Genomic DNA, 24593 nt, shown 5'->3' on the forward strand with positions numbered 1-24593 from the left:
GGAGGGTGTTAGTATATGTGTGTGTGCACTGGAGGGTGTTAGTATATGTGTGTGCACTGGAGGGTGTTAGTATATGTGTGTGTGCACTGGAGGGTGTTAGTATATGTGTGTGTGCACTGGAGGGTGTTAGTATATGTGTGTGCACTGGAGGGTGTTAGTATGTGTGTGTGTGTGTGTGTGTGTGCGCACTGGAGGGTGTTAGTATGTGTGTGTGCACTGGAGGGTGTTAGTATGTGTGTGCACTGGAGGGTGTTAGTATGTGTGTGCACTGGAGGGTGTTAGTGTGTGTGTGTGCACTAGAGGGTGTTAGTATGTGTGTGTGCACTGGAGGGTGTTAGTATGTGTGTGCACTGGAGGGTGTTAGTATGTGTGTGTGCACTGGAGGGTGTTAGTGTGTGTGTGTGCACTGGAGGGTGTTAGTATGTGTGTGCACTGGAGGGTGTTAGTATGTGTGTGCACTGGAGGGTGTTAGTATGTGTGTGCACTGGAGGGTGTTAGTATGTGTGTGCACTGGAGGGTGTTAGTATGTGTGTGTGCACTGGAGGGTGTTAGTGTGTGTGTGCACTGGAGGGTGTTAGTATGTGTGTGCACTGGAGGGTGTTAGTGTGTGTGTGTGTGTGCACTGGAGGGTGTTAGTATGTGTGTGTGCACTGGAGGGTGTTAGTGTGTGTATGCACTGGAATAGGGATGAGCGAACCGTCACCGAACTGAACTTTAAGAAAGTTCGTAACGAATCTGGTTAAAATAACAATAACAAATAAAATCAAAGACATCCAAGACATCTATAGAAAGTGATGCAAACACCTCTGGAATGCATCTGGGAAAGCAGGGAAACAGAATTAGAGGAATCGGCATTACGGGGTTAGCGATCCTCTGCACTAATGCCGATGCCTCTCATAATTAATATATTTAATTAATACAACACATTTTCGTTGTAATAAAGTCACTTTCGTTGTTCAATAATTTAATTAAAACGAATCCATCATTGTGCAATTAAATATACTGTTAAAATAAATATATATGTAAATAAATGTATATTTATATATATATATTTATTTTTTTACAGTATATTTAATTGCACAAGTATGGATTCGTTTAAATTAAATTATTGTACAACGAAATTAATTTTATTACAACAAAAATGTGTTCTATTAATTAAATATTAATTATTACAGGAAACTCTATTAAAGCCGTTAATTCATATTGCCGGCAATAGAGTTTTCTGTCATAATTAATACTTTACTTTAATTAAAACATCAAATGTTTCTTCTAATTATGTTATCACAATAGCATTATTAGAAGAAACATTTTGAATCATATGTGCGCTGAGCTGATCAGCTGATCGGCTGAGCGCACATATAATGAGCGGGTCCGCAGCACAGTGACTTCATTGTGCTGCGGACCAGCGAAGAGGACACATCGGGACATCAGAGGGTGAGTATAAAGCTCTCCCCACCCCCTCCCCAGCACTGCACCCATCCCAGCAAGGAAGGGGGGTCACTTAACCCCTTCCTTGCTGGTATGGGTGCAGTCTGACAGCAGTCGTCAACTGATTGCTAGTCCTTTTACACAGGTCGATTATCAGAAATGAGCGTTCCTAGAAATGCTCATCTGCTCAATAATCAGCCTGAGTAAAAGGGCTTTAAAGGGAATCTGTAAGCTCCCGTGCCCTTCCTGAGGTACTGACAGGGTGCTGTAGCTGGCAGTCTCCTACTGAGCATGGTACCTTGTGGTAATTTGTCTGTGGAGAGGATTATGCGCAATCTGGGGTCTCCTACTGTAATGAAGAGTCAAAGATGAGTTGTGCTTCAGCATTTGTGCCTTACATCCGATTCATCCCTCACCACTCCACCCCCTTTTTCATGAATAATCAATGCTGCAAGGCCTCCTGCTCACTCAGCTGTCAGTCAGTATCGGCCATCAGAGGACTGATCTGCCATCAGATACAGTTGAATCTCCTAGCCTGTGTTGGAGCTGTGGTCTAGGGGTAAATCACCTGTCCAGAGACCAGCAACATTTTTTTTCTTTGTTTTGTTTCCCCTGGTGGGAATTAAATATAGTTATTTTTTTTTTTCTCATTATTGTAACATTTTATTTGTATCAAGTGCAGAGAATTCCCAATCAGGACTAAATTAGTTCAGTTTTTTAATACAAGGACAATACAAAGAAAAAAACTTTTTTATTTTTTCATCGTATTAAAAAAGAAAAACAAATTCTAAAACTATTTTGGATTACTTGATTGGGAATTTTTTGCACTTTTAAAAATGGTACACTAAGGAGAAAAACGGAAATAATAACTATTTCCTTTACAACAGGAGAATCAAACCAAAGAAACAAACTGGTGCTGGTTTCTAGACAGGTGATTTACCCCTAGACCACAGCTGTAACACAGGGTAGGATATCCAACTATATCTGATTGCAGATCAGTCCTCTGTTGGCAGATACTGAGTGAGAGCTCTTATTATTCATGAGGGAGAAGGAAGAAGGGGTGAGTTGTGCCAGAGTTCGGCACAAATGAGATTGTGATATTGTGCATAATTCACACCACAGACAAATTAGCAAAAGACACCATGCTCACTAGGGGTCTGCCAGCTGCAGCTCACTGTCAGCACCTCAGGTAGGGCCCGGATGATGACAGATTCCCTTTAACCCCTTAAAGACCTATGACATATCTCATATGTCATGGCGCCATTAGGGGAGTTTAGAGAGGGGCCGCGCCGCTTTCTGCAGCCCGGGACCGAAGCTAACATGACAGCTGCATTTAAATGCCCTCCATAGCCTCTCCATTGTGGTCTAGTGGGGGGATCCAACCCCCCATCCTGCGATGTGATCGCGGAGGGGGGATCCCTTCTCCTTACACTTACCCGGCCTTAGCGTTGGAATGATGCTGATCCCGGCTCGGTATTATATAGACATGGTCTGCAGCAGACCAAAGTAATAGAGCACCGATCCAATGGATCAGTGCTCTATTATATACACAGCAATAATCTCAATGGGAGATCAGTGCTGTGTATATAGAAGTTCCCCAGGGGGTTCTAATTAATGTGAAAGTTTTTTTGTAAAGTGTGTTTATTAATAAAAAACAGTAAACGTCGTAAGCGCAAAAAAAAATCCAAAGTGCATCAAATCCAGAAAAATTGTAATAAAAGTGATCAAAAAGTTGCATATATGCAGACAAGGGACCGATAGAACAAATTATGGTGCAACAAATGACACCTCACATAGTCCCATAGACCAAAGAATAAAAGCGTTATAAGCATGGTCATAGAGCAATTTTAAGGAACATTTAGTTTTTTTTTAAAAAAGATAAAAAAAATTCAAAAGCCATCAATAAAATAAAAGTTATGCAAGTAACATTGCTGTAACCACCAACCACCACAGGAGTGCCGTCACGCTTTACCATCTGGCAAATGACCGGCTGTACCTCCCCCATAACACCTTCGGAGGTCACCACATCTGCACATGTCACAAAGCATGCCTAGAATATTCTCCCATTGTAGTGTATAAGGTCTGGGCCTGTCTGATGTGCCTATATAAATGGGGTTTGCTGTAACACATGTCTCTAAATGCTGTTCAAAACAACAAAAAACAGACTTGGAGAAAAGAACATGTTTCAGTGTCTGTAAAAAAAAAATCTAGAAGATACAGTAACTGTTTTGATCTCCATTGCAAACAACATTGGGATAAGGTTTCTGCGGAAGCAACATATCCTGAACCTTAAGAAACATAAGCTCCAAGAAAGAACTAGAGGTGGCTGGAGGCAATATACAGCACATATCCTCCAGATAAGGTTTTATTTTTCTTTTGGCTTCTGAGATCAAAGAGTGTCAGGAGTAAGGAGGGATCGCGGGATTACCGTTCCATTTCTCATTATTCATTCATTAAACATTAGCGCATAATAAATAAAAAGGTCAAGGTGATATCTGATAACAGGTTCACTTTAAGCTGATAAGTGTAAGGAAGAGGAAAATAAGTATATACAGGGAAAACTTGGATTACAAGCCTATTTTTTCTTGAAATGTGCTTGTAATCCAAATCACTTGTATGTCAAAGCAAATTTTCCCATAAGAAATAATTGAAATGCAGACCATTCAATCCACAACCCAAAAATAAGGTAGGTAAGACAGGGGTGTTGCTAGGGTCCTAAGACATCCTTGGCACGGGCCCTTTGAGTTCCATCAATTTGCCAAAAGTAATCAATTAACTTAAGAATGGAAAAAGAGAGAACTGATCTATTCTAGCCAATTTCACATTTAATAGTTATTCCTCTTCAACATAAATCTAAATTATTATGAAAAAAAAAATGAAAACCCTACTAAAACTATATCACCATAACAAAATAATACAGCCATGACATTACCACATATTACCACCACCTAATGACTGATACTATCATACTGTCCAGACATTGAGCATATTACAGCACAGTTACAGTACATCCAGTGACTCACAAGCAACCTCCTCTCAGATTGGAGTCTTACTTTTTTGTTGTCATTCCCACTTGGGCCAGGCTGTATTGATGGCTTCTTCTGGTCACCTTTAATCTTCACAGAATCTGTAAGACACACATCTTAGGCTTAGCACTTTTATAACACCACCTACCCACCACTATACAAGCTACCCATCCATAATGCCCCAAATGGTGTTAATGCTCCCTTATATAGATCATGCAGTATTAGGTCCCATAACAGTACCCCTTACTAGTTCTCCATACAAAGGTTACCCCACAATTGTGCCCTGTACAGTAATTACCCCTAATAGTACCCCCACACAGTAGTTGCCTCATTATGTCTGGCATGCTGTAGGTAATTCTATAATAGTGTCCCAAATAGTAATTAATTTCCGAATAGTGCCCCATATAGGTAATCCCTCCCAATACTGTCCCATATCAGTGACACAATAAATGTAGATGGGCCCCTTCTGTGTAGCCCCCCTATTATAGATGGCCACCTTTTATGTAATCCCCTATTATAGATGGGCCCTCTCCTGTTTAGTCCTGCTATTACAGATGGGCCCCCACCTGTGTAGTCCCCCTATTGTAGATGTCCTCTCATGTGTAGTCCTCGTATTATAGATGGGCCCTCTCCTGTGAAGTCCCCCTATTATAGATGGACCCCCACCTGTGTAGTCCCCCTATTGTAGATGCCCTCTCATGTGTAGTCCTCGTATTATAGATGGGCCCTCTCCTGTGAAGTCCCCCTATTATAGATGGGCCCCCACCTGTGTATTCCCCCTTTTGTAGATGCCCTCTTATGTGTAGTCCTCCTATTATAGATGGGCCCTCTCCTGTGTAGTCCCCCTTTTATAGATGGGCCCCCACCTGTGTACTCTAACTATTATAGATGCCTCCTCCTGTGTAGTCCCCCTATTATAGATGGTCCCCTCCTGTGTTGTCCCCCTTATATAGATGGCCCCCTCCTGTGTAGTTTCCCTATTATAGATGGCCCCCTTCTGTGCAGTTTTCCTATTATAGATGGCGCCCCTCCTGTGTAGTCCCCCTATTATAGATGACCCCCTCCTTTGTAGTCCCCCTATTATAGATGGCGCCCCTCCTGTGTAGTCCCTCTATTATAGATGGCCCCCTCCTGTGTAGTTTCCCTATTATAGATAACCCCCTCCTGTGTAGTCCTCCTATTATAAATTGCCCCCTCCTGTGTAGTCCTCCTATTATAAATTGCCCCCTCCTGTGTAGTCCCCCTATTATAGATGGCCCCCTCCTGTGTAGTCCGCCTATTATAGATAGCATCCGATCACCAGGAGAGTTCATTAGGTAGCTGTGAATTAAAATGATAGGGTTTTCTCCCCAGTACAGTATCAGGATGGGGACGTAGGGGGCCATATATTAAGACATTCTCTTTAAAATAGCTAGTTTGTCTTGCAAAACACTCTTACTTACTTACTTACTTGCAATCCAAGATTTCATTGTACATGGTTTACAGAGCAGAAATGGTAGTGTAGTCTACAGTGCACATATAAAATAAGTATATGAACCTATATACCAACACATAATTACATAAAGCTATGCACCAAATGTAGCAATTTGGCCGTTTCCAATTGTTAATGGCCATAACTTTCCTACTAGCATTAAACAAACACACTAATCGCTTTGTTCCTGACGCATGGCTCCCGTCTCAGCTGATTTCTCTCATCTGAGATTAAAGCCTTCCGTTTGCTATTTGTGCTCATTTATATTCAAAGAAGCACTTTGCCAATATTCATCTGCCACAACAGTTCTGACTTGTTTTACCGATCAGATTTGTGTTGTCTTATACTGATCTATCCCATAAAACGCAAAAATACGAAGGTGGCACAACAAATCCATCCCATAAATCCACAGGGTGAGTCATGAGCGCTACTAAAATATCAGCGACTATGGACACTGCTCATAAGCCAAACATAGACACAAAAAATGATAAAGAGAATACAATGCATCATGCACCAGCTGTCCTGGCAAAAACTATTAGTATATCATTGTAGTGGCCAATTGTGGGAAAGGCGGAAAGTGGCTGAATGTAACAAATTCCCTTCTATCGGCCATGTTTTAATAGCGTCGCTTTGCCCTCCTCCTGCTGCTCGAGGTATTTATAATTGAACAGAGTGACTCTTTGTGATGTCATCAAATTTGGGCCCTAAGGGCAGGTTCTGCTCCAAGAACTCATGGGAGTGGTTCGGTACAGTCTGCCAAAAACTTAATCCTGACGCATTCAGTTTAATGGAATGAACTTAACATCAGTCTCCGGCAGCTTTCTTTTTTACGTTCATTTATTAACCGCCTTGTCTTTTTCTTGAAATATTTAAAAAGGTCTTCTACGTTGTATAAAATTTTGTTGATTTCCATAGATGTTGCCCTTATTCTGTTTAGTTTTGGGTGTCATTTGCCAGGGTAACGTAGTAGAGATGGAAGGACGGCACTCTGCGGTGGTGCTCGAGGTGAGGAGATCCAGCAATACATGTAGAGAAAGACTCAATACTCACCAAGCACCATGGCCCTGATGCTGAATGCTGGTATTGCAACAGCTGGTGGGCTCTGGTATTTTGGGGTTGTTTTATCACAGTGGTTAGGATTGGCAGTACCCTTCCCCAGACACATGGGCACCGGTCCTTTGGTAAAACGGTGGTGAGGGTGCAGGTTCGGCGCCAATAACTCCAGCACTTAACCAGAGGTTGAATCTTTACTTGTAAAAACAAAAAATATACAAAAAGGGATCGTTCACAAGTGGTAGTGCAAAATGACAGTGTTATAGGTAGGCTTCAGGTAGAGTTGAAGGTGTGGAGAGAGACTTGGGTGTAGAAAGGTAGTGTAGGGGCCGTGTAGAGGTCCTTGTCCAATTAGTCCAGCACTCTGCTGGGAAAATAGTGTAGATACTTGAAATAAGAAATCCTCATACTCATAGTTATGGATTTTTTATATATGACCACCTTCTGCCCCACCAGTTAGAGACCGGCAGGTAGGGTACTACATGTCCTAGGTCTCTGTCTCTAAGTCGAGCTCCCACTTAAGATTTCAGTGGAAGAGCATTGTCAGTAACATACGTCGGCCACGGACGATAATCGTCCCGTGGAATAGAGTGCAACGATCAGCCAACATCTTTCATGTCGGCTGATCGTTGCAGTCGCTTGTTTTTCAACATATTGAAAAAAAAAGCGACTGATACAGCAACGATCTGCTGCCGTCGCTCCATTGAATAGGAGCATCGGCAGCAGACACTGCTGCATCCTATTGGCTGCCCGGACGATCTAGCGATTAACGAGAGCGCTCGTTTGCTTCTCTAGACGGCCCGTGGAATAGGGCCATTACACACTGCATCTGTGCACAGGGGAGGGTGAGACACCTAGTAGCTGGATTAGAAAATCCCAGCTCTTGGTGTGACACTTAACAGAGTTACTTTCTGACGGGCGGTAAACAAGTTAGTGACCCTGTACTGGGACACTACACAAGTAAATTTGCTTATTTATTCAGTGCAGTATGTATCAATGCTACAGTAAGTACAGTATGTTTGGGCAAAACACTTGCTGCAACATAGATGCATACTGCTCTAAATAAATAAGCAAATCTACTTGGTGAGTGCCGAGTCTTTCTCTACATATATTTTCCAGAGTATCAGCAGGAAGTGCAGTCATACTGGTTGTCACCTATAAGTTATCTATCCAGCAACTGAAGCAAAAATTTTATTTGGTTAAAAATAGTTTTTGAGAAGCTGAATCATAAGTGTTGCTAAACCGACACCTACGACAGGAGCTGCTAAGCATGCTACACAAGAGGATCTACCAACAATTTGCTACATGTGGGTACCTGCATAAAGCTCTCTGTCACCTAGACTCAAGCAGGTTCAAGTATCAGGTTACAGGCTGTAACTAGAGAGGAGCAAATCTCAAGAACAATTGGCTTTGTCTGAACCTGAGCGCACAGCATTTGATTACCTGTAGCTGGAGAAGTTGTATGTGGCCCTAGAGAGTCCTAGAAAACATGGACACAGCCTATGGTCCATTGCTATATCCATGTTTTCCAGGACTCCCTTGGGCTGCATCCAAGTTCTTCAGTGACCAGTAATGGCATACGCTTGGGATCAGATGAACCCGTGCATGCTCGAGATTTGCTCTAGTTGTAACCACTCTGGCACACTCTGTCCCAATAGTTGGGATAGTGGCACATTCCCTGCCTGATGTCATAGTTTGTGTGGTGTTCTGTGGTTAGTACAGTCAACACCAAAGGGAATTTGCGGCCACATAACCTCACTGTCAGGACGGGACTAAGAGACAATGGACAGGTGAAGCCCTCACACTTGAACCCACCCCGCTGTCCCTGTCTGGTTACTGCAACTGCCCTAAGTGGCAGCGGATAACTGGGCGATGGTCCCTAGCCTGAACAGGTGGAAACACAAAACGCGGACAAGATGAACAAACACATTAACTCAAGGTCAGTTAGCCGGGTCGGAATCAACCGGTCTGTGCGGTAGAAAATTGACAGTCAAGGAAGAAGTCGAGAAGCCAAAACCAGAATCAGAAAAACAAGAAATACAATCAGGATAAAAGCTAACTTAGTAACTCTCACAAGGAGGCTTTATCGCAGGCAGGGAAGGACACACAGGGGAGGATACTTATGGAGCTTGGAGTCCCAGCCCCAGGGCGTGATTGGGGCTTAGACTCCAGCTCCAGGCTAATACTAACAGCTGACTGAGGGTGCAGTCCGCCAGGCAGTTAATATACATGCTGATCAGCTGTTGTAGCCCCGGGCGCAGCTACAACAAGGACAATGCGGGACAATGATGGGTCAGGGGGGATGGTGTTTGGAGGAGGGGGGGGGGTCAGGGGGGATAGTGTGTGAAGAAGGGGGTTAGAGGGGATAGTGTGTGGAGAAGGGGGTTAGGGGGGATAGTGTGTGGAGAAAGAGGGGTCAGGGGGGATGGTGTTTGGAGAAGGGGGGGTCAGGGGGGATAGTGTGTGGAGGAGGGGGGGTCAGGGGGGATGGTGTTTGGAGAAGGGGGGGTCAGGGGGGATAGTGTGTGGAGGAGGGGGGGTCAGGGGGGATGGTGTTTGGAGAAGGGGGGGTCAGGGGGATAGTGTGTGGAGGAGGGGGGTCAGGGGGGATAGTGTGTGGAGGAGGGGGGTCAGGGGGCATAGTGTGTGTGTGGGGGGGGTTAGGTGTGTGTTGATAGTGTGTGTGTTGGGGGGCGAATGGCGTAGTGTGTATGTGGGGGGGGGGGGGCGCTTTTATCAAGATTCGCCCTGTAGTCAAGCTTACCTAGAAACTGCCCTGGCTGTATGGTATATTGAAGTATAGAAGCTGCACAACTTAAGTGTCTCAAAGGGTTATTGTATTTGTATGTACCAGATTCTGTGAACCAATAGGATCTTTACTTTCTTTTGTCCTATCACCTCTTCTCTACAGAAAAGTCCTAGTCTTAGTCAGTGCCCTGCATGGGTAGGATGCAGGACAGTCCCCTCTAACAAACTTCTTTCTTGAAGTGCCTGTACGCTGTGTGATGCATTGCTAAACCCTTTAGGAGAGGACTATCCAACAGATCCTTAACCCACGCTGAGGACTAGGAGTAACCACAGTGCAGGACAGTATCCACTAAAGAGCCAAAGAGCTAGGAACTGATCTGGGTGGAGCACAGTTACTGGAAAGTCTATGAACTCCGTCTTGCAGCGCGAGTGTCAGCAGGAAACCTTCAGCACTCATCCCAGGTAACAGGGTCTGGGGCCTGTGTCACCCAATAGTACGGTTCAGTCAAAGCTAGTGGGCATAAGGTGGTGTGAAGACTATAGGAAAGATCAATACATGGGCACAGGTTGTCTTCTTGTCTTCTTCTTCTTCTTCTACAACCTTATCAACTCTACTACATCGTACTCAGCACTTATCAAGCAGATCTGGTGGTTTTACATCTCAGTATTTATTAGAACTTTGTCAAGTGTATATCCAAGCACTTCTGTATTACCTGTTGCACATTTGCCGATAGTAAACCAAGTCAACGTTATCCATAGAGTCTGTGATCTTTCACTACCACCTGCACAGCATTCACACCGCATCCTTGGGACACTTCCTCTTTTTGTGGGTGGCGGGTCCTACCACTATTTGGGAGGGTCATTACACCGCTCTGACCACCTGGGACTACACTATCCCAAGGGACCCTGCAGCAACCCGACAGGACACCGACCACAGGGGAAAAGGGTACAACCAGCCTTACACTCTAAAAGCAGGCATGCCATCACACCTGTGTGCCCACCTGGCACTGGCGTCACGTGACAAACCCTTAAGGTCCGGCTGTATCTCGGCCATCCACCACAGTAGTGGCGTCACACTTCCATCTAGCAAGTGACCGGCCATCCCACCACTACAACATCCTTTGGGGGCTCACCACAGAACAATATATTATATGAAAATTGTAGCTTGTATCATATGAGAACCATGACTACGATGTATCAATCTATGTAAAACAAAAACTGGTGTAATTTGCCTATAGCAACCAATCACATCTCAGCTTGCACTATACATGTGCAACATTCACAGAGGTCTGGCCATCTATATGTTCAAGTGCTCTCTGCAACAGGGAACCTTAAAGGGACCTGGACAACACTAAAATACCAGAATTACTCCATGGAAATTTATAAAGACACATGCCGGTAGTAATCCTTCACCAGTGCACGGGCACGCTGGCTTCTGATGGTCCATGAACCCCTAAAGGGAATCTGTCAGCTCCCGGGTCCTATCTAAGGTGCTGACAGTGTGCTGTAGCTGGCAGTCCCCTAATGAGCATGGTGCTTTTTGGTAATTTTCCATGCAGTGGATTATGCACAATTTCATATCTCCTACTGTACTGAAGAGGCAAAGAGAAGTGGTTTGTGCCACACTCTGGCACACTTCTCCACTCCTCCCCCCCCCCTCCTCTTTATGAATAATCAATGCTGCCTCGGCTCCTGCTTTCTCAGCTGTCAGACAGTGTCTCTGAATGCAGATCAGTCCTCTGTAGGCAGCCTCTGGTGGAACTTTAGAGCCAGTCACGGAAGTAACAGGCTGATCAGCCAATCACTGGCCGTAATGGTCCCGTCCCGGATAGGGATTGGCTGAGAAATCTTTCACTTCAGAGACCAGCTCTAAGCTTGTGGCTTGTGGAGAACTGCACATAGCGTAAGGGGGGGGAGTTGACAGTATTTCTTTGTTAGGTTCCCTTTAATAGTCACAGTCATCACAGGCCTTAGTTTTTGACGATACGTTTTTTTTTTTACTGTTTTAAGATAAGCCGCTATTATTTACTATATTATTGTTACAGTTATTGTACTTTAATTCCATTTGAGCATAAAGTGAGTTTATTGTCACATGATTCTACATTATATTTCTACCTGATAAAGGTTATCATTGCTTCTCTCTAAGAGAAATAGGAAGGCAGGGAGGTTTTCTCTTATTTAGTCTGCAGCAGTACCAGCCGACACATTTCCCGAGTGAGAAGTGTGACTCATCGGTGCTCTACGCTGCTGTAAACACTGTCTATGATGGTCGGAGCTAGAATCTAACTGCACTGCATCCTCCATTCTCAGCACAGATCAGATGACTGTATATGGAAACTGTGCTAGTTATTAATGATGATATAATAGATGATATCCTCCTGAAACTAGTGGAGTGTAGAGCTTATAAAGCAAAGCCCACAGTATTGTTCTCTTGTAATGCAAAGGTACTGATTAGTCTTTTGACCTCTCATTGTCCTATCTAAGATTCTATACTATGTTACTATATACTACTGGGGCAGCACAATGGGGTCTATATACTACTGGGGGCAGCACACAAGGGGTATATACTACTGGGGGCAGTGCAAAAGGGGTATATACTACATTGGGGCTCCCCAGGGCCCTGATACTATGTGGGGACTGCATAGAGGGGCCTATATTATATAGGGACCTTACTACTATACTGGGGCACAGAGCATACCAAATTTTTTAAGTGGGGGCACAGGGACACCTTAAAACTATGGGGGGCACAGAGGGGTGTAACTACTATATAGGGGTACAGGGAAGACATCAAGGTGGCCCACATTGGATGGAGAGAGAAAGAAAAAGTGAAAGTCTCTGATCAGAGAAGATGCCCCCTGTGAGTCACTGGATGTAACTGCACTCTGTTATAGGGTCTGTAGAGATAGTGCTCATGGTGTGGCGGTAATATGTAATGTTATCATTGGTGATATTTTTCTGTTTTGTTCAGAGCACTTTTGAGGAAATCTGTAATCACTGTATGGTGGAAATAGTTTTATAAGTGAACTACCGTTTGTATTGGGGCTCTTAATACAGTTTGGGTGCCAAAAAAGGAGGGGGCCCACTCTTGAGAGCTTTGCACAGAGCTCACCAGTGTAATAAAACGGCCCTGGTTACTGAGCCATACTTTCTGCAAAGTTTGTAGCAAATCTTGATTTGCTCATCTCTAGTTTTGGAGCTCAGTTCCACTAAATTACATGGAGCTGATTGGTAATACCACACACAACCTGAGCACAGGGGTGGTGCTGTTTTTGCAAGAAAGTAGCCGTGTTTTGTCTATTCCTGGAGAACCCCTTTTTCCATTCTATAAAGGGGTTAAAAATAAATAAAAATAAATGGCCTAGGTCAGGGGAATCTTTCCATGGCACGTCCGCCAATCAGCTATTTGGAGAATAATTTTGGCGGGAAAAAAGTTTTCATAATTAAGATCGGCCTGTGATTGGCTGCAGCATCACATGCTTCATGTTCAGGGTCATTATCGGAGCCCTTTTCCAGGGAAATCCAGAGTGGCATTGGCACTAGAAGAGCAATAAGTACAGTTTTGTTGCTCCCCTTTTCCCTGCCCATGGGTATTTTTTTAAGTTTAGGTTTTAATTTAATAGTAGATTTAGAATCAAATAGAAATAAAGACACTGAATCTCTAGAGGATACCAAAAATTTTGTATGCATGGTTTCCCCGACAAATCTTAGGTGTGTGAGAAATCTGATAAAAAAAAGAATATTCATGTTTTTCACACAATACGTCATTCTCAAGATTGCATAATATCTTGGACTAAATTAAAGAAACTGAAAAAGGTGTAAATTATTTCCTAATGAAGACTATGTAGAAAGTTACATCATTTTGCATTTGGGAAACAAATCAACAATTAAAAAAATAACAAATCAGTGGAAGGTTTTTGAAAGCCTTCAGTAAAGTGAACAGCTTTTTTTTTTCTTTAAAGAAGCCCATGCTTACTAAAACGCACTTGTAACCATCCCCAAAAATGAGATGAGATGTTAAATATCCTAGTATAGTTACATAGTTCATAGTTAGGCTACATTCACAAGTTCTGTAGTTTTGTCCAGTATTGCGGACAATTACAGGCAAATTTAGGGCATTGATTTTAATTGGGCTATTCACACTGTCCGTAGTTTTACCGATCTATAACTGTGTATCTAACTGCCTTCTGCCTCTCAGAATTGGTGACCCCCTGATAGGTAGTACGAGTCCCAGGCCTTTGTCTCTGGGTGAAGTAACTAGTAGAAACCTTCCCATGTAGTCGAGCAATGTCAGTAGAGAGCGGCCTACTTGCATCTGTGCTCTACTGCAGATCAGCCCTTTTCTTTTCCTCTCCTTCTTAAGGGGGTGACTATCCTAAAGAGGGAATCCATGGTATAGGCAAAGGGTTACTCCTGTTACCCCAGGGTTAAGTTCAGTAGTGCATGACTGCTGTAGTCTCTGGCACGGAAAAAAACAGGTGTTGCCTCTTCTCGAGCCCAAACCAAGACTGACTAAACTACACAGGAAGTATGTGTGAGAGAGTATGTAAACTGGCTAAACCTTTCTACTCAAACTGCAGCTGTGCACAGGGGGAGTGAGAAATCTAGTGGCACCAAACAGAACTACTTTTACCTAGGAGTGTGTAAATAAAGAAAAACCCATAGTGGGACACTGCACATACCATGTTTCCCTGAAAATAAGGGAGTTTTTTTTAAAATTTTTTGCTCCCAAAGATACATAGCATTTTTTTTTTTTAGGGGGGGGGGGGGGGGGGGGGGGGGAGGGGGGGGAGTTGGGGGATGTCTTATTTTTCCATGACGAAGAATTTACACTTATTGTTAAAAAAAAACATGTTTATTATATACTGTACAGTAGTTGTCATCACAAACCAGCATAACCAGACAAAAATTGTTCTGGCTTCCAATGCAATTTTTTCCCCATTCCTTAAGGAGTTAAATTATTGATTCCAGGTGTAGTTATTCTCCCCAGTTCCAGTTCCTTTTGATATCTTCTCCATGAGATAAAAGGGGTTTTGCTGGCAGATCTTGCAATTATTTTGACAAGCCTCTCTTTAACAATGAATTTAGAAGCAGAAAATTCTTTTACTTAACCCCTTCAGGACCAGGCTAATTTTCGTTTTTTGCGTTTTCATTTTTTCCCTCCTTGTGCTTAAAAGGCCACAGCAGTTGCATTTTTGCACCTACAGACCCACATGAGCCTTTACCTTTTGCGTCACTAATTGTACTTTGCAATGACAGGCTGAATTTTTGCATAAAATATGCTGCGAAAGCAGAAAAAAATTAAATTAATTAAAAAAAACACAATTCTTTTTCTTTGGGGGGGGCTTCATTTTTATGCCGTGTGTTCTATGGAAAAACTGACAGGTTATGTATGTTCCTCAAGTCGTTAGGATTAGAACGATATGTAGCATGTATAACTTTTATTGTATCTGATGGCCTGTAAAAAATTCAAACCATTGTTAACAAATATACGTTCCTTAAAATCGCTCCATTCCCAGGCTTATAGCGCTTTTATCCTTTGGTCTATGGGTCTGTGTCAGGTGTTTTGTGCGCCATGATGTGTTCTTTCTATCGGTACCTTGATTGCGCATATGCAACTTTTTGATCGCTTTTTATTACAATTTTTCTGGATTTGATGCGACCAAAAATGCGCAATTTTGCACTTTGGGATTTTTTGGCGCTTACGCCATTTACCGTACGAGATCAAGAATGTGATAAATTAATATTTTGGGTGATTATGCATGCGGCGATAGCAAACATGTTTATTTATTTATTTATTTTTATTTATAAAATGAGAAAAGGGGGTTGATTCTGACTTTTATTAGGGGAGGGGATTTTTATTAATAATGACACTTTATTTTTTACTTTTACACTTATACTAGAAGCCCCCCTGGGGTTAGGGTTATTCCCCCGTGGGGTTAGGGTTATTCCCCCTGGGGGACTTCTAGTATAAGTGCACTGATCTCTCATACAGATCTATGCTGCATAGATATGCAGCATAGATCGATGAGATCGGCACTCGTTTGCTTCCGGCTGCTGCAGCAGGAAGCAACCGAATGCCGAGCCGGGATCAGCGCCATTACGGCGCAGACCCCGGCCGCCACCAGTCAGATCGCTCCTACATGACAACGTCACGGGGGAGCGATCTCCCCACTAGACACCAGGGAAGAGCTGTTCTGAAGTCTTCAGATGCAGCTGTCAACTTTGACAGCTGCATCTGAAGACTTAATTAGCGGGCACGGCGATCGGACCATGCCCGCTAATAGCCGCGGCCCCACGCTACATGCGGCACCCCGCTCCGAACGCCCCCACCCGCGCGAGGACGTATAGTTACGTCCTCGTGCGGGAAAGGGTTAAAGGGGTATTCTGCTCAAACACTTTTTATACCCATTAAAATGTCAAGCCCAAGCTATGTGAGTTTGTCCCCAGGTCATACAGCAGCTGATTAGTACTGGAAGATTGGAGATTTTTTTAATAGAAGTAAATCACTAATCTCTGACACTTTCTGGCACCAGTTAATTTGAATGGAAAAAAAAATTCATTGGAGCACCGCTTTAAGTCCTTAGTTATAAATTATGCAATTAGCAATGTGTATCATAATAATATACCATTACAATAAATAGATATAAATATAAGTACAGTACACCTGTGTCTATAAACCGTAAAGGTTTGCACTCATTTGCAGCGAGATCCGAGCTTGTTGGCAGTGCCTTTACACTGCACAACAAATGGGGCCGCTGAGCTGCACGAATGATCCTTTTATTGTTCCTGCAGCCTTGGAAACTGACAGCACATTTATGTATATAGGATATGTATATATTTGTTCTGCCAGTTTCTAGATCACAAGCAGTAGTGTATACTTACCATCCACCCTGCTTGTGATCAGGCATGTTTCTCCAGTCTTCGGGCTGTATCTTCAGGCCCGGCCTCCTACTGCTTTCAATAATTTTGGAGGAGGCGGGGCCTTAAGTTACAGCAGCAGTCGAGGACAGGAGAGAATCCGGATCACAACCAGCGCTGATGGTAAGTATACACTATTGCTTGTGATATGGAAACAGTAAGCAAAGATATAACCATATCCTATATCCATATCTGTGCTGTCTGTTTCCCGCACTTTACCCGGTTTACACAGGAAGACATGCAGTCAAGAACTATAAATTTTGAAGCAGGTTTAAAACACACAATCAGCCGATGGACGGGGAAAACGCTCGATCCTCGGCTGATCATTGTCACTTTTACACTGGCCGATTAACGGCCACAGAGGCCTTGTGTAAGAGGCCCTTCATAGACTCACCATTAAGTTCCTCTACAAGTATAGCTTCCCACTATATGACAGACATATTGCTTATGTCAGTCTCCTGTGTGTAATCAGTCTAGACCTGCCAGACTTTCCATTTCAGAAGCCTTGCCGTCATTGTTCACCAAGCCAAGTCCTTGCTTTGATGAGTCCATTAAGACTCCTGGCTTGGAGTGGTTTCAGTGGATTCCCATCTCATGGCTCTTCCAGTATTGCATATTTCCTGTACTGCACTTGGCTTTTGTAGATGACAATTGTGCTTCTGGTTATTAACAAATCCTATAACTTGTCACTTGTTTAGAAGAATATAAGAGACACAGGAAGTGGGGGGGATGTAATATATCACCGTCAACATAAGACATAAGGCAAGAAATAGCTATGTACTGTACACATTGTAAGTCATCGATAGCAAAAGGATAATAACACACTCCAAATGTGAACACACTAACCAATTTTCTTTACTATAATGCATGTGAAAACATTCTCATGGCCGACAACTTAACTAAATTGGAATACAATAGAGATGACCAAATGTCGAGCAAGCTTGGGTTCGTCTAAACCTAGGGGTTTCCACTTTATAGAAAAATAGTTCAGTGTACAGTGTTAGTAAATGTTCTTACTGCACTTACTGGCAGCAGCTCCCTGTGTATCTCATAGAGCTAAAATCAGACTTCCCTCCTCCAGCCTGTGCTGTCCTGCTCTGTGGTGAGTCTGTCCATAAGATGGCTGACATGGAGGAGCATGTGACCATGCCCCGCCTCTTGTGTCCACCACTGAACCTGTATATGCCTATGGTGGACACTGAGGACGGGGTATGGTCACATCCTATCTTACGGCCATCTTATGGACAGACTCACCACAGAGCAGGACAGCACAGCCTGGAGGAGGGGAGTCTAATTTTAGCTCAATGAGGTGCACAGGGAGCTGTTGTCAGTATATACAGTGAGTACACAGGGAGCTGCTGTCAGTATATACAGCGAGTACACAGGGAGCTGCTGTCAGTATATACAGTGAGTACACAGGGAGCTGCCATCAGTATATACAGTGAGTACACAGGGAGCTGTTGTCAGTATATACAGTGAGTACACAGGGAGCTGCTGTCAGTATATACAGTGAGTACACAGGGAGCTGCCATCAGTATATACAGTGAGTACACAGGGAGCTGTTGTCAGTATATACAGTGAGTACACTTACTAATACTGTACACTGAAATATTTTACTATAAAATGGCCAACCCCTTTAATTATTGGTGGCTGTAGAAGTTGGATGCAGCCCTAAGGCTCCATGGAAAACATGGATCTAGCCATATGTCATATGCTGTATCCCTGTTTTCCAGGACTCCCTAGGGCTGCATTACACTTCAGCCACCAGAATACAAATGCTGCACGCTGTGGTTCGCTCATCTCTAGAATACAACTGTAAGCAGCAGTAAGAAGACAGATTTACAGGAGTACAGTGAAGCATAGGAAACATTTTTTTCAGTTTAGAAGAAGTTATTTTTTTAGGTTATAATAAAAGTCTCTGTAATAAGACATCACAGATCTGTTTGGGCTCCAGAAACTATTATATCAGCCTATATTGCCAGTGGGATTGTAACAGTTGAGGATGTGGATCTGATGGACCAAGGCAAGGGATGGAGTTAGCTGCACCAGAGAGTGGAGTCTAAGGGGCCACTGGTCTTTACCCGAGGCGGGGCAAGGCAGGTTGGTCTTGCAGTGGCAGGTGAACACCGGTCTCTACCCCTGCTTAGGCTACCTTGCGGTGGCAGGCGAGGTGCAGTAGAGGACAGCATAGACAGGGTGCCAATTAAGTGCACACTGGCCCTTTAAATCCACATAGGAGGTGGGGAGGCGCTCACTGTCGAAGAGGTAACAAACAGGGAGCGGGGACCTGTAAGCCTGAACTGCAAGAGGAGCTGAGCCCCAGCATGCGGGATGTGGCATACGCTAGGGGAGAGACACTAAAGGAGCAAGTGCTGAGATGGCCTATGGTACTGGTTACATTAAAGGGGTTATCCAGTGCTACAAAAACATGGCCACTTTTCCCCCTACTGTTGCCTCCAGTTCAGGTGCGGTTTGCAATTAAGCTCCATTTACTTCAATGGAACTGAGTTTCAAAACCCCACCCAATCTGGAGACAACCGTAGGGGGAAAGTGGCCATGTTTTTGTAGCGCTGGATAACCCCTTAAATCTTTATCCATAGCCAAAGAGGTTCGCATCATAGACTCCAAAGCTATTCTTCTGTTTATATATTTCTACTAACTTCTTCAAATATAAACGTGTTCTTGTTATCTAGGCTGCTAAGAACTTGATCCCTTGTCACTGGAAGAACCTACTTCATGACCTAAATAAAGGAATGGCTTGCCGTAGTTTCTTTCTTCAACGGAATGGAGGAATTGTTACGACTGTCGACACAAGAAAAAAACTATAATGCCTGAGATGCACGCGTAGAACCAGGCTCAGACTGGCCCACAGGGGAACAGGGGAATCCCCCGGTGGGCCCTACCCCTTGGTGGGCCCCTGGCAGGAGGTGGGCCTCCTAGACTGACTCTTTGTACCAGAGAATAAAAACATTTTCTATGCTATGGAATCGAAGACAAATATATTTAAGGTACCATGTGTCTTCTTGACCTAACAGCATCTAATAGTGTCAGCAGTTGGAACACGAATTACAGCTGACAGAAGTCTCGTAACAAATGACAGGCAGGCAGTGGAGTGAGGGAAGATAATAAAGAAACTATACTCACCAGTCCCCGTGCCCCTGGATCGCTCTCTCCTACAGCTGCTGAAAGTCATTTTCAGTCATTTTCGACCAGGTTCTGTGTATGTCACGGCCCCAGCTCAATATCACATACTCGGCTGATGGATTGCCTGCTCAACCAGTCAATGACTGCAGCAGTGTCCATCCTCAGTCAGTGATTGGCTGAGCGGGCAATCCATCAGCCAAGTATGTGATGTTGCAGCTGGAGGAGCTGGAGGAGGCCGGTGACTACTGGATATCATTGAGGAAGAGCTTCAGGGGCACATGGATGGCTAAGTATATTTTCTTTATTATGTTCCTGCACCCCCCCCCAGCCTACCAGAGATTTGTTAGTTTCATGGGACTTCTCCTTTCAAGAAACTTAAGGGGCACGTAATGCTGTTTGCATAGAGTGACTAACAAGTTACTAGCAGTGAGACAGCATCACTAGTCACATACACAGCTCTGTGCAAAGTCACTATAGCAATGTGAAAGGTTTGGCGCTGGTTATATCTGGTATATATAGGGTGGGCCCCTAGTATTAAATTCCCTGGTGGGCCCAAGGTACCCCAGGGCCTTAAAGCGACTCCGTACCCACAATCTGACCCCCCCAAACCACTTGTACCTTCGGATAGCTGCTTTTAATCCAAGATCTGTCCTGGGATCCGTTCGGCAGGGAATGCAGGTATTGTCATAAAAACAACTTTTAATCCTACAGCCGGGGCTTACATTTGTATATGCATTAGGCTGGCACCACCTCTCCGTCCTTCCTCCCCACCCTCCTCATTATTAGGAATGCTCCAGGAACATTTACTGCTGTTTGAGCTTTACACAGGTGTATTAACGATCCAGCCCATGTGCCGGGCTGCCACAAGTGGGGAATAAGAAGCAATCTGCCTGGAGTATTCCTAATGATGAGGAGGGTGGGGAGGAAGGACAGAGAGGTGGTGCCAGCCTAATTCATATACAAATGTAAGCCCTGGCCGTTAGACACAGCGCTGCAGGATTAAAAGTTGTTTTTATGACAATAACTGCATCACCTGCAGAACGGACCCCAGGACAGATCTTGGATTAAAAGCAGCTATTCAAAGGTACAAGCGGTTTGGGGGGGTCAGATTGTTGGTACGGAGTCGCTTTAAGGATGCTTGTCCTCCCTATATCTCTCCCTTCCTCCATCCACTTTTTTACTTTATCTTTCTCTTTTGCTCCAGAATCCATGTTCATACCATTAAAACTTTCAAATGAAAATTAAAAATGGTCATGCCTAGGATTCATGAATGAGCCGGGACCACCAGAGATCGAGGTTTCCAAGTGGAGGGCTCATGTCTTTGATGCTCTCATGAAAGGTGCTACTTGATGACATCACCCTTGTTTTCTTCTCGGTCATAATTCAACACGGGTATCCATCGTAAGTAGAGATGAGCGAACTGGGTTCGGGTTTGAGTCCATCCGACCCCGAACGTTCGGCATTTGATTAGCTGGGGCTGCTGAACTTGGATAAAGCTCTAAGGTTGTCTGGAAAACATGAATACAGCCAATGACTATATCCATGATTTCCACATAGCCTTAGGGCTTTATCCAACTTCAGCAGCCACCGCTAATCAAATGCCGAAAAGTTTGGGTTCAGATCGACTCGAGCATGCTCCAGGTTCGCTCATCTCTAATCGTAAGCGTTCTATTCAACATAGGGACGTGTTTTTAGATTAAGAAAATGTAAAACATACTCAATACTCTCATGAATAAAATCCTAAACACAACGTTTCTGTATTCTCATACACAATGAGAGTTACTGTGATTGAAGATAAGGCTCCCACATCCTAGGGATCGGTTGGAAGTCCCACCATAACGAATCGATTTCTTATCAGTCTATCGTGAGAAAACCGCTCTAGGATATTCCGTTGCAGAATTTGGGTATGTAGTATATAGTTTTCCCAGTTGCACAGAAGGAGTTAGCTTAATGTTTTCCATTGTGATCTCAGAAGCTGCCCATACAAAGCCCATAATAAAACCAAGTACTTCCCTTCTAGCATGGACGCCCTCTCCTTATCTTATCTCACCGACATTGGCCGAGTTGAGAAGTGTTGAGAATGCACTTGGATGACAAAAACAACTCTTTGAGTTTCCTTGGGACTTGCTTTGTTCCATCTATTTTAGGATATGAGTCAAGTAACATGATCTTCCGTAAAAGTCATAGGGAGTCGGAGAGATACTGCAACCAATTCAAATACATAGAATGACAAGATAACTATATTTAAAACTAATCCTTATGGAACATGCCCATGGGATACGGTATATCCTCTTCCTGTGTATGTACCATATGGTCCATAGTTATGAGTGACCCATAGATTAGCTGTACAGTATACTATACTAAGAGCAGCAACTACAAGCTGAGACGTTGTATTCTTGGTCAATCCATTGATTCCTGGAACTCCTGGCGGCATTGCGAGCTTGTTTATCACAACAATTGATTATTCCTTAACTCACATGCAAACAGGCGGCAAAATCAATGATTCAGGCACGTTTTGTCTTACTTTTTTTATAGACAACATCCCAAACTATCTGGTGAGCATTAATGGTATCTAATTAACCCTTAGACGACCCAGGGCGTATAGTTACGCCATGGAAGTCTGTCCCCAGACGACCTGGGGCGTAACTATACGTCCTGGGTGTTTCTCCGGCTATGAAGCGTGCTCCGGAGCGGAGAGCGCTTCATAGCAGGTGGGGGTTGATTTTACAGCCGGGACCTCACCGGTAATGACATGCTGCAGCGATCGCGCTGCCGCGCATCATTAACTCCTTAAACGCCGCGGCGACCGCAGCGTTTAAGTGTAAGTGACAGGGGGAGTCCCCTGTCACTTACCGATCAGGACCCCCACAGTGTGACTGCGGGGGTCCCGATCGTTAAAACGGAGTGCCGGAGGTCTCTCACCTGCCTCCGTGCGGTCCGATCGGCGCTCTGGTCACTGAGCCTGCACAGACAGGCTCAATGAGCAGATCGCCGATAACACTGATCAATGCTATGCCTATGGCAAAGCAATGATCAGTGTATAAATCAAAGTAGTGTATGTACAAGTCCCCCAAAGGGACTTCAAATGTGTAAAAAAAAAAAAAACACTACCCCAAAACCCCTCCCCCAATAAAAGTCTAAATCACCCCCCCTTTCCCATTATATAAATAAAACATATAAAAATAAATAAACAAATAAACATACAATATACCGTAGCGTGCGTAACTGTCAATCTATTAAAATATAACAAGCGTCATTGTGAATGGCGAACGGCGTACACGAAAAGAGGGAAAAAAGTGCGCGGATTACCGATTTTATGTTACATTATATATATATATTATATATATTTTTTATAAAAAGTGATCAAAACGTCCGATCTTCACAAATATGGTATTAATAAAAACTAGAGATCATGGCGGAAAAAATGACACCCCATACAGCCCCGTAGGTGAAAAAATAAAACCGTTATAAGCGTCACAATAGGCCCATTTTATTTATAATTAATTGCCAAAAAAAAGGATTTCATTTAAAAAATACATATATAACATTACAGAATCTGTGTAACCTGCATATGGTTGTGTTCGGACTGACCTATAGAGTAATAGTATCATGTCGCTGTTACCATATAGTGCATTACGTAGACACAGGAACCCCCCAAACGTTACCATATTGTTTTCTTTTTTATGATTTCACCAATTTATATCTTCATAAATAATATATTTGGGGTTCCATCATACATGTTATGGTAGAATGAAAGACGCCATTACACAGTACAACTACTCCTGTAAAAAACAAGCACTTACATGGCTCAGAAGGGGAGGAGGGAAAAACGAAAACACCAAGATCAAAATTTGCGCGGTCCACTGGGTCATTTTGGGCCTGGTCCTCAAAGGGTTAAAGGGGCACTCCAGCCACAAATATTTCTTTCAAATCAACTGGTTCAGAAAATTGTATAGATTTGTAATTTTACTTCTATTTAAAAATCTCCAGTCTTCCAGTACTTATCAGCTGCTGTATGTCCTGCTGTATTCTTACCAGTCTGACACAGTGCTCTATGTAGCCACCACTGTCCATGTCGGGAACTGTCTAGAGCAGGAGAGGTTGTGGGGATTTGCTTCTGTTCTGGACAGTCCCTGACATGCACAGAGGTGGCAGCAGAGAGCACTGTGTCAGACTGGAAGAAATACACCACTTTCTACAGGACATACAGCATCTGATAAGTAGTGGATAACTTGAGATTTTTAAATAGAGGTAAATTACAAACCTATAGGACTTTCTGACACCAGTTGATTTGAAAGAAATATTTACTAGCTGGAGTTCCACTTAAAGTGCACTTTTTTGGTACAAGTTCAGTCTTCCTTATGTTTGGAGATCTCAGCATAGTTTCAGGTGAGGAAAGGAATTTTGTTGTATAGAAGAGAGTAAAGCTTATTCCAAGTAATAGCTGGATTTGGTTTGTAGAATTCCTCCATTTGAAATAATAGAGTATTAGTAAATCTAACTAAAATATGACTTTTATCACGTGTCACCTCCTGACATGAGATCAGTCAGTATCTTGTTTCTCACTATGTGTTGTTGATAAGAATATTACCAGGGTGGGAAAGGCCATTGTTTTTTAGTCCTTCCCGGCCTAATAACACCAGCTTGCTGCTGCCGCAGGCCTGACAATGCCTGTCTCTTCCCGGTACTCCTGGTGGGGGTGGGTACCGCAGTAATAATTAGGGGGTTAGGGAAAACTGTTTTATGGGCTAACACAAAGGATCGTTTTACATGTTCCAACCTGGGGTCATGCAAGGACACCAGTA

At 43.5% G+C, this 24593-nt stretch overlaps 1 long non-coding RNA gene across 1 annotated transcript in view; it reads right to left on the minus strand.

Moving 5' to 3' along the window:
* LOC138767891 (uncharacterized) overlaps positions 1-24593 on the minus strand; it is a 51823-nt gene that overhangs the window by 14729 nt on the left and 12501 nt on the right. The window contains exon 4 of the long non-coding RNA XR_011358871.1: positions 4482-4555. This is a non-coding gene — a long non-coding RNA (uncharacterized lncRNA). The remainder of the gene's footprint in view (positions 1-4481; positions 4556-24593) is intronic.

Source organism: Dendropsophus ebraccatus, chromosome 11, assembly GCF_027789765.1.
Source record: "Dendropsophus ebraccatus isolate aDenEbr1 chromosome 11, aDenEbr1.pat, whole genome shotgun sequence".
NCBI lineage: Eukaryota > Metazoa > Chordata > Amphibia > Anura > Hylidae > Dendropsophus > Dendropsophus ebraccatus.